Raw genomic sequence first — 12,021 nt, 5'->3', positions numbered from 1 at the left:
AAGTAGGTGTTTCTAGTTCCCTCCCCATTCCCCTTTAGTTAGCTATGTTATTCGGCTATATTATCTAGCCTGAGGATTTTATATGTCGTGAGCAAGTCTCACCCATGTCACGGTAAAGCACCAGTGTGCTAGACAGTACTATCAAGAGTACTTGTAATATTCATGTTGATTATTGGTGTGTACAGGCACCAGGAACCAGTGATAAATTTACTGTGTTGTGTATATCTTTCTATAGATTTTGATATGAACATATAGTGGTAAATTATATATAATATTATGCCAGTATTTGAAAGTTAGGCTGTGTGCCCAGAAATCATTTATTTTCCATGTATTGATATTTGATGTGTCTACATTATATATATTATGTTCACGCAGTGATAAATCGTTTGTGAGTACAGTGAATTATTGCGTTATCGCCCACGAGAGAAAGTACTGAAAACTCCAGTGTTAATAGTTCATAATATATTGCTGAGTGAAGAACAATGTAAAGCCATTACAGTGAGTCATTATAGCATTGATTGTAGAAAAGACTGTTTGAGCCTGACTACAGTGTAACTAAGTAATACGGTCTATTTGTGCCAATATCGAGTGTGTGAGTTTCTAGTGATATTGGAGAATTTAAAGAAACAGCGCGCGTGAATCTAGAAAACAAGCAAAGCTTTCGCGCGGAAAGGCCACGCGATCAGCTGTTCTTGACACTTGATGAGGGGGGGAGATGTTGCCTCCTTGTGATCGCATAATATCCGTGGGAATTATCGGCCGCGTCAGGATCAGTTGATTTATTGATTATTGTTTGGCCTTGTGACATCTTTCATACATTTTAAGTAAAATACAAAACTCTCTTTGTGTTTTTATCATCCCCTCCATTGATCTTGTGGCTATACTATACCTGTAAGCATAGAGTGATAACAATAAGTACCTGCCTGATTCCTGATCTTTGAGTGTGACCTTGCCAAGGCTACCACTAAATACACCAGTCCACTGATGGTGTTACTGGCCACCTAAAACACCAGTTGGCGACCTTGTGGGTAACCGTAGAGCCCGATTGTTGGGGAGGGCACACGACAGTCAAGTGCACGAGTCGTGTTCTCACTCTTTCTTAATTAGAGGCCGTTAAGATTGACTGGGAGACTCTCCTGGCGTGCAGTGGCGCCGTGAGGATCGAGTGAAGACCCGCAGGGCTACGGTGAGTGACCTTGAGCATAACTATTGCTCACCCCAGATTAAGACAAGACTTAGAGTAAAGGAGTGAAACCCCAACATTGGCGACCTTGCCAGGATTTCGATCGAAGTAAAGGTTGCAGTGGTGGTACTTGGCAGTGGTGTTAGAGATCAGGTGCAGGTTAACACTCGTAGCACAAGATGGAGGATGATAAAGTAACCAGGTTTATTGACTCTAGAGATGAACAGGTGCTGGAAGAGTGCACCAAGGCACAGTTACAGGCTATAGCGAATCATTTTGGAATAAAGCTGAAATCTGCCAGAGTTGGTGAAAGAAGACTAGAGATAATGGCTCAGCTCAAGGCTCGAGACGAAGCTTTGGGGGAGGAACGGCCCCAAACACCTGCCAGTGAGGGTGAGCGCCTGAGTATTGGTGGAAGCAGCAGGGGATCCAGCGGCAGCAGGCACAGCATAAAGCTGGAAATAATGAAGCTGCAGCTGGAAGCACAGCAGCGCAGAGAAGAGCGAGAAGCAGAAGCACAGCAGCGCAAAGAAGAGCGAGAAGCAGAAGCACAGCAGCGCAAAGAAGAGCGAGAAGCACAACAGCGCAAAGAGGAGCGAGAAGCAGAAGCACAGATGAAGCGTGAAGAGCGAGAAGCACAGCAGCGCAAGGAAGAGCGAGAAGCACAGATGCAGCGTGAGGAGCGAGAAGCACAGATGCAGCGTGAGGAGCGAGAAGCACAGATGCAGCGTGAGGAGCGAGAAGCACAGCTACACAGGGAAGAACACGAGCGAGAAGCTAGGATGAGACAACAGGAAATAGAAGCCAACAAGGAGGTGGAGCTGAAGCGAGCTGAACTGGGCCTAGGTGCCCCTGCCCCGCCACAGGAAGACCGACGAGTGAGGGAACGAGACCTGCCGGTCTTTGTGCCTAGTGAAGCCGAAAGTTTCTTCGATCACTTTGAGAGAGTTGCTGCTATGAAGAGGTGGCCGAGGGCGGAGTTGGTCCAAGGGAGGCTCACAGGTGAAGCTCGTGAAGCCTTCACGATGCTCGACTTCCAGGAATGCACTAACTACGATGCGGTAAAACGAGCGGTGCTCCGTTCCTTTAAGCTCACGCCAGAGTGTTACAGAAAGAGGTTTAGAGAATGTACCCGGTTGCCAGGAAAATCGTATGCGGAGACGGCGCGGGACATGGAAAGAAAGTTCCTTAAGTGGTTGGACTCTGAAGAAGCGAGGTCGGCCAAAGAGGTTAAGGAACTAATGGTCATGGAAAAGTTTATGTCCGTGCTCCCTCCTGAGATCAGGATGAGGGTAAAGGAGGCGGACATAAAGGACCTGAGGGCCGCAGCCGACCGGGCCGACATGTTAGAAGAAGCCCTACGCCCACGCCGAGAGGGACAGCACCGACCACCCGCATACGTCGGAAACGATAAAAGTTATAGAAGGACGGATGGGTGGAGGACAGGAGCGAGTTCTCCCAAATCTCACCTCTCAAGTTGGAACACCCGAGGATCAAAAGGTGCTGTAGAGCCGATAGGGGAGAACCAAGCTGAGAGCTCGGGAACTGTTACTGCAGGGAAAGAAACGACAAGTGAGGCGGGAAAGACACAGGGTGTGACGGTCTCTGGAGGCAGTGCTAAGGCGAGCGGTGGCGGATGGTCTCCGCCGCGGGGCCGCTGCTACAACTGCGGAATACCCGGACACGTCGCGCGGGAATGCAGACGCCCTAAGCAGCGGGAACACGTTGCTTTAGTGATGTTCGAGGACCAGAGGGCCGAGAGAGTGCGGGATGAACCCGTGCTGAGTGGGGAGAAGAAAGTTCACCCATTCATGTGTCAAGGAACCGTAAGGATTGGGGTCGCAGACCCCATCCCAGTGAAGATGCTAAGAGACACCGGGGCTGACTTTACCCTGGTAAGTGAAACCCTGTTCCCCGAGGGTTACAAAAGTACCAGTGTGGGGGTGGCAAGTGTGACCACTGTGGGAGGCCCGGTGAGGATGCCCCTACACCAGGTAACTTTGGATTCCGAATATGGCTGCCAGACCCTAGTGGTGGGAGTCTGTACATCAATGACCAAGATGGAGGCACAGGTCATCTTGGGGAATGATGCGTGTGGAGGATATGTCCTCCCGCATCTCGTGAAAGGTGAAGAGTGCCCAGAACAACACGAGGAGACAGGCGGAGAGTTGAACGTCTGTGGGGACGAGAAGGGAATCGCACCGGTGGCGATCCCCGTTTGTATTGTGACACCGAGACAACGCGAAGAACCAGGAGGTTGTGGATCTGATGGGGCTGAGGAGTCGACTGACAGCCTGGGAACAGATCACCTCTGCGTAGGGCCCAGAGAACGAATGGAGGGCGAAAGTAGCCCGAATGGTGAGTTACAGGTGACCCTCACCAGTTCTCTAGGGGTATACCGCACTCGTCTTGGAGAGTTACGGCAGGAGGAGTTCCCCGAATTGGTTAGTAAGGCCGAAGGAGGACGTGTGGGTCCTGAGAAGGCTTACTTTCCATTTATCTATATTATATATGCCATGCTATTCATGATGAAGGAACGATGGACGCCAGGAGCAACCATGGGAGCGGTGATTAAATATGTCCAGAAGTTCAAAGAACGTCTCACTCGAGCGAAGGGACTGGCTAGGAAACTCCTGAAGAAGGCGCAACGTAAGATGTCGGAGTGGTACGACAGGAGAGCTGCACAGAGGGATTTTCAGGCCGGATCCCAAGTAATGGTTGTGCTGCCAGGTAAAGGTAGAGTGACCAAGTCGCGGTTCAAGAGACCATACCGAGTGCTGCGAAGGTTGGGTCCAGTGTCGTACGAGATTGGGAAGCCGGATGGACCCCGAAAGAAACAGGTGTGTCGCGCAGACCGCCTGAGACCTTTCTGCACTGTGGAAGGAAGAGCCGCCAAGCAGAGCGGAACGATATCCCGAGAGCCCCAGCGGAAGACGGTTCTGTGTGTACAGGGGGACCGAGAACTACCGGAGGAGGAAAATAAGTGGTCCAGGGCGGACGGCACCCGTCTCACCGACACTGAGAGTCTGACAAGGATCGAGGTCAAACACATCAAGGGGAAGGACAACATGGTAGCGGATGCCCTATCCCGCATCCAATAACCAGACATGACTCTTATTTTAAGGGGAGGGGTATGTGACGGAGTTCCCCCCCTTATAATTCTCCCACGCCTGCAGTAAGAGTCATGTCTACTTTTCCCAAGCGTTCTCTACGTTGCAGGCTACAATTTGATATATGGGAGAGAGTGAAGTGTTCTCGGAGAGCCGAGAAATTTGTGAAATAGTAATATTTTGGCCTGTGGTTTAGGCCCTTTAGGGAGCCAAGATGGCGCTGGCCTCCCTGATCTCCCACCAAAACCGTGTGACGTCAGTGGCACCGGATTGGTCACCGACAGCAATGTGGCCCCAGGAGCCAATGAAAACTTCCCGTAGCGAAAGTGACGTCACGAAGGAAGGGGGTCCAGGCCGCGCGCCACTCTGGCGCCATCAGTCAGACACGACACATCATAGAGGTCGGACGTGCGACGAGTGGTCCTGTCAGTTGGACAGTTGTTTCCCGCTCCCGTGGATTTACGCGTCACCTGAAGTCCGCCAGTACTCTGAGAAGTCTTCCCTAGTTCATGTGTTGAACCAGAAGAGGGAATTGACGGTTATTTGAGCAACAAGTGCTCCAGTCAGGTGCTGTGCAAGAAGCAGTGAAGCCGTGCAGTGACGTATGTGACGTCTGTGGCGATTCACCAGTTCGTGACAGCGTAGTGGCAGACAGAGCCACTGGGTAGCTGAGGAAGAGAGGACTATTTGGGGAAACCGGACGACTGTAGCTGAGACGTAGGCGACAGCCGTTGCTGGGAGAAGACGACGGCTAGGAGACCGACTCCAACCTTCAAGAAGCCAAGAAGGAGGACGGACCTGCAGTGAGGAGGCACGGAGACGACGCGCTAAACGGTGGGACGACGAGAGGCTCTGGTAGGACACGACGACGTGTAGTGTGGGGGCGTTCCCGACACGAGGACCAGGAGCTACATCTCGACTCTCATCCGAGGATAGGGTGAAGTAGGTGTTTCTAGTTCCCTCCCCATTCCCCTTTAGTTAGCTATGTTATTCGGCTATATTATCTAGCCTGAGGATTTTATATGTCGTGAGCAAGTCTCACCCATGTCACGGTAAAGCACCAGTGTGCTAGACAGTACTATCAAGAGTACTTGTAATATTCATGTTGATTATTGGTGTGTACAGGCACCAGGAACCAGTGATAAATTTACTGTGTTGTGTATATCTTTCTATAGATTTTGATATGAACATATAGTGGTAAATTATATATAATATTATGCCAGTATTTGAAAGTTAGGCTGTGTGCCCAGAAATCATTTATTTTCCATGTATTGATATTTGATGTGTCTACATTGTATATATTATGTTCACGCAGTGATAAATCGTTTGTGAGTACAGGGAATTATTGCGTTATCGCCCACGAGAGAAAGTACTGAAAACTCCAGTGTTAATAGTTCATAATATATTGCTGAGTGAAGAACAATGTAAAGCCATTACAGTGAGTCATTATAGCATTGATTGTAGAAAAGACTGTTTGAGCCTGACTACAGTGTAACTAAGTAATACGGTCTATTTGTGCCAATATCGAGTGTGTGAGTTTCTAGTGATATTGGAGAATTTAAAGAAACAGCGCGCGTGAATCTAGAAAACAAGCAAAGCTTTCGCGCGGAGAGGCCACGCGATCAGCTGTTCTTGACACTTGATGAGGGGGGGAGATGTTGCCTCCTTGTGATCGCATAATATCCGTGGGAATTATCGGCCGCGTCAGGATCAGTTGATTTATTGATTATTGTTTGGCCTTGTGACATCTTTCATACATTTTAAGTAAAATACAAAACTCTCTTTGTGTTTTTATCATCCCCTCCATTGATCTTGTGGCTATACTATACCTGTAAGCATAGAGTGATAACAATAAGTACCTGCCTGATTCCTGATCTTTGAGTGTGACCTTGCCAAGGCTACCACTAAATACACCAGTCCACTGATGGTGTTACTGGCCACCTAAAACACCAGTTGGCGACCTTGTGGGTAACCGTAGAGCCTGATTGTTGGGGAGGGCACACGACAGTCAAGTGCACGAGTCGTGTTCTCACTCTTTCTTAATTAGAGGCCGTTAAGATTGACTGGGAGACACTCCTGGCGTGCAGTGGCGCCGTGAGGATCGAGTGAAGACCCGCAGGGCTACGGTGAGTGACCTTGAGCATAACTATTGCTCACCCCAGATTAAGACAAGACTTAGAGTAAAGGAGTGAAACCCCAACAATATATATATATATATATATATATATATATATATATATATATATATATATATATATATATATATATATATATATATATATATACATATATATATATATATGTCGTACCTAGTAGCCAGAACTCACTTCTCAGCCTACTATGCAAGGCCCGATTTGCCTAATAAGCCAAGTTTTCATGAATTAATGTTTTTTCGTCTACCTAACCTACCTAACCTAACCTAACCTAGCTTTTTTTGGCTACCTAACCTAACCTTACCTATATATACAGGTTAGGTTAGGTTAGGTAGGGTTGGTTAGGTTCGGTCATATATCTACGTTAATTTTAACTCCAATAAAAAAACATTGACCTCATACATAGTGAAAAGGGTACCTTTATCAACCAACCCTACCTAACCTAACCTAACCTATCTTTATAGGTTAGGTTAAGTTAGGTAGCCAAAAAAGTTAGGTTAGGTTAGGTTAGGTAGTCGAAAAACAATTAATTCATGAAAATTTGGCTTATTAGGCAAATCGGGCCTTGCATAGTAGGCATAGAAGTGCATTCTGGCTACTAGGTACGACATATATATATATATATATATATATATATATATATATATATATATATATATATATATATATATATATATATATATATATATATATATATATATATATATATATATATATATATATATATATATATGTCGTACCTAGTAGCCAGAATGCACTTCTATGCCTACTATGCAAGGCCCGATTTGCCTAATAAGCCAAATTTTCATGAATTAATTGTTTTTCGACTATATATATATATATATATATATATATATATATATATATATATATATATATATATATATATATATATATATATATATATATATATATATATATATATATATATATATATATATATATATATATATATATATGTCGTACCTAGTAGCCAGAACTCACTTCTCAGCCTACTATGCAAGGACCGATTTGCCTAATAAGCCAAGTTTTCATGAATTAATATATTTTCTCTATTTTTTTTCTTTTGAAATGATAAAGCTACCCATTTCATTGTGTATGAAGTCAATTTTTTTTTATTGGAGTTAAAATTAAAGTAGATATATGACCGAACCTAACCAACCCTACCTAACCTAACCTAACCTATCTTAATAGGTTAGGTTAAGTTAGGTGGCCGAAAAAGTTAGGTTAGGTTAGGTTAGGTAGGTTAGGTAGTCGAAAAACAATTAATTCATGAAAACTTGGCTTATTAGGCAAATCGGGCCTTGAATAGTAGGCAGAGAAGTGCGTTCTGGCTACTAGGTACGACATATATATATATATATATATATATATATATATATATATATGTCATATATATATATATATATATATATATATATATATATATATATATATATATATATATATATATATATATATATATATATATATATATATATATATATATATATATATATATATATATATATATATATATATATATATATATATATATATATATATATATATATATATAAGCCAGAGGAGGAGGACTGAGGAGGGGGACGGACACGTGGCGAGCAAGGTCCTACACTTGAACCAATTTCAACGAGGATCACGATGCCTGAGCCAGCCAAGACTTGACCTGTGTAGGTATGAATACCTGCTGAAGGCCCTGGGGGTGACAAGAAGAACCGTATCTCCTTCATTCCAACACTATGAACGTAGAAAGGTGCGTTGTCTGAGCTTTGTGTATGGCGAGGCAGGTACAGTGTATGGGTGAGGGTGAGGGGAGGGTCGCCGCCGTCTCAGTGCCGCCACCCACCAGCCCCCAAGGCGGGGTACGGGGGGAGGGGGAAGTGATGGGGGAGGCTCTCGAGCTGCCTACAGTGATGTTAGTGGAAAGTTAGTGCGTTCATAAGCAAATCGGTGAGTGTAGTGTTAAAAACAAAGTGCACTAGTGATTTCCCCGAGTGTTGATAGTGTGTAACAAGTGTGACGGCGGCCTCCCTCGCGTACCCCCCCCCCCTCCACCACCCCCGCCTGCCATCTTCCCCCACCCCACTACCTGCGCCCGACCCAGCCAGCCGCCCATCAACACACAGCCTACCCACACACGGTGCCCAGGCCATGCCCAAATCCCCCAGGAGGGTAATGCTTGCCGTGTTACTCTCCATCTGGGAAGGAGAGGGTGCACTCAGTGGGCAGCCAGGCGTCATCACATCTAGGCATGGCACATGTCGCACCTGACACACAGCCTCTTTCCAGCCAAGAAGATGACCACCCAAGAGGAAACTGTCAAGTGTGTGACAGACGGTATCGTCTCAATTCAAATGGAACTGTCCGCTATCATTCTCTCAATTCAGGTGGTTGTCTAGGGTCTAGGCGCCTGCCCCGGGGCAGCGACGATGGACAACCTGCTGCAGGAGCGAGGAACAATATCTCCCTCGACTTCATTTCAGCAGATAATCTGCTTGAAGCAATCAAAGCGACGTCCACCAGGACCTTGCCCCACATCCCCAAGGCTGCCCGTCACCAAGCAGCAGCCAAACTCACCAGTCTGCTGACAAAGGTCAACAATGCTCCCAGAACCTCTGGATCGTGGCACAATCTCCTTTTATTTGGGAATGCATGCCTAGCATTACCGCCCAGGAGAGACAAGTCATTAGCAACCTCTGTAATCAGGGCACTTAATGAATTCCCCAGAGCAGACAACCTGGTCCGCCTCCCCCCTCGTGCCAAGAACACCAGCCGCAGGACGACCAACAATAACTCATCTGAGAACCACAAAATGAGAGCACAGATCACCAGGAAAATAGAAGAGGGCAATACCACAGGTGCCATCAGAATCATGACCAGCGATGACACTATTGCCCCCAGGAACGCGACGACAGCAGAGGCTCTTCAAGACAAACACCCACCCAGAGCCCCCGACAGCAGCAGGGATCCCCAGGAAAACAATGCTGGCATAGAACCCTTGACTGTTCGAGAATCTGAGGTGTACAAAGCAGCCATGTCTTTCCCAACAGGTTCAGCAGGGGGCTTTACAGGCCTAAGACCCCAGCACATCAAACAAATGCTAAACCCGGTGCTTGGAGATGCTGCAAAGGACCTTCTAGTGGAACTTACCAGATTCTCCAACATGTGTTTGGCTGGCGGCATCCCTGAGGACATCAGGCCTGTCTTTTATGGAGCAGCACTCTGTGCTCTAAAGAAGAAGGATAGGGGTATTAGGCCCATTGCCGTTGGCAACACCCTCCGACGCCTCGTAGCTAAGGCTGCAGTGAGATCTATCAGCCAGGAAGCAGCCACCTTGCTGAAACCTCATCAGCTCGGGTTTGGGATTCCCCTAGGTTGTGAAGCTGCAGCACATGCAGCGCGGGCTTACATTGTTGATCTCCCGGACCAGAAGGCACTAGTAAAGCTTGACTTCAAAAATGCCTTCAATCAAGTCAGACGAGACGCTGTCCTCAGGGCTGTACACAACCATTTCCGGCCCCTTTACCCATTCATCCGATCGTGCTACAGTGGGGACTCTAAGCTTCTTTTTGGGGAGCATGAAATAAACTCCTGTGAAGGTGTCCAACAAGGTGACCCCTTAGCCCCCCTCCTTTTCTGTCTAGCTATCAAAGAGGTCACTGATAGTCTGACAAGCGAGCTAAACATCTGGTACCTGGATGATGGCACTCTAGCTGGAACTCCGGAAACCATTTTGGAGGATATAAGGAAAATCCAGGAGCAGGGAGCAGCCTTAGGCCTCATTCTCAATGCATCCAAATGTGAAATAATCTCCCGCAACCCAGACATCACTGTGCAAATACAAAATGTTCTTCCAGACATTCTCGTTGTCGAGCCACCGGACTGCACTCTCCTGGGTGCCCCCATTGGCCCACGAGCAATCGAGGAGGTCCTGGTTGCAAAAATCACTGACCTAAAGAGAATGCAGGACAGGATTGATAAGATTGATGCCCATGATGCTCTCTTTCTCCTTACAAGATGCCTGTCTCTCCCTAAGTTGACCTACTTTCTGAGATGTTCTCCATCCTACAGCAGCCCTAAGTTAAAGGTGTATGACACCCTTCTGAGGTCCATGCTGGTGAAAGTCCTGAACCTGCCATTGAACGACTCTCAGTGGGAGCAAGCAACCCTTCCTGTAAGACTCGGCGGCCTTGGTGTCCGCACAGCCTCCCAAATTGCTCTACCAGCCTTCCTTTCCTCCTCTCATGCATCGCACGACCTCATCAGAGATATTTTACCTGCAACCCTGAGAGATTCAGCAGGAATACACGATCCTGCTTTCACTGAATGTTCAAATCAGTGGGATGTTCTTGCAGCCCCAGCAACCATTATAGAGCCAACAAAACAACACAAACAGTCCAGCTGGGACCACCCTCTAGTGGAAAAAGTAGCTGATGCCATGCTCAGCGTCGCAACATCAGACAAGGAGAAAGCCCGCCTCAGAGCAGTGCGTGCCCCCCATGCAGGAGACTTCCTCCTGGCAGTACCCATGTCAGCAATGGGCACGCGCCTAGATCCAGAATCCCTTCGTGTAGCAGTGGCCCTCCGCCTTGGTGCCCCAATTCACACTGAATACAAGTGTATTTGCAACAGGGTGGAAGCAGACCAATACGGACTGCATGGGTTGCATTGCGGAAGCACAAAGGGCTGGCATGCAAGACACAACGAGGTCAATGACATCATCAAGAGAAGCCTCGTCTCAGCTGGGTGCCCAGCGGAGAGAGAACCTCGCATCCTAGGGGTCCAAAACCCGGATTTCCCCGCACTTCGCCCTGATGGCATCACCATATACTCATGGAAGGAGGGTAGACAGTTGGTGTGGGACTACACATGTGTTTCCACCCTGGCTGACACCTATGTACACTTCGGAGCTGATCAAGCAGGTAGGGCGGCCAACCACAGGGAAACAGCAAAATCACTCAAGTACAGGCGACTGGATGGTCAATACCTCTTTGTTCCCATAGCGTCTGAGACGCACGGCCCCTGGGGCAAGAGTGCCTTGGGATTTCTCAAGGAATTGGGTTCCAAGCTCATTGACGTCACCAGAGACCCAAGGGCTTCCAGTTTTTTATTTCAGCGTCTCAGTGTGGCGATCCAGAGGGGAAATGCTTGCTGCGTCCTCGGTTCCTGTCCAGAAGCGGAGGAGCTTCAAGAGATCCATAACCTTTAGGCATTTGTCTTGTATGTTTTGTAGCCTTTAAATACACAATAAAGGAAAAAAAAAAAAAAAGGGAAGGGGGTGGTAGGAGAAAAGCACACAGAAACTGTATTGGAGGGGACCTACATTCCCTCCAATGCGTTATGTGTGGTTTCCTCCAAGGCTATGGGTCCCCCTTCTTCCAGCCAGAGGTGGTACTCTAAAAAAAAAAAAAAAAATATATATATATATAAATATATATATTATTAAATATGACCGAAAAAGTAAGATTAATAATTCTAACACGAATTTTCTCAATCTTTCGTACATTTCTTTTCACTGTTGGAGGTAATTCAAAAATCAATTCTCCAAAATTCATTTTTATTTCTAGTCTGACGC

This window comes from Procambarus clarkii, chromosome 58, assembly GCF_040958095.1.
Source record: "Procambarus clarkii isolate CNS0578487 chromosome 58, FALCON_Pclarkii_2.0, whole genome shotgun sequence".
Taxonomy (NCBI): Eukaryota; Metazoa; Arthropoda; class Malacostraca; order Decapoda; family Cambaridae; genus Procambarus; species Procambarus clarkii.
The sequence above is the reverse complement of the archived record's forward strand: the minus strand, read 5'-3'. Positions refer to the sequence as shown.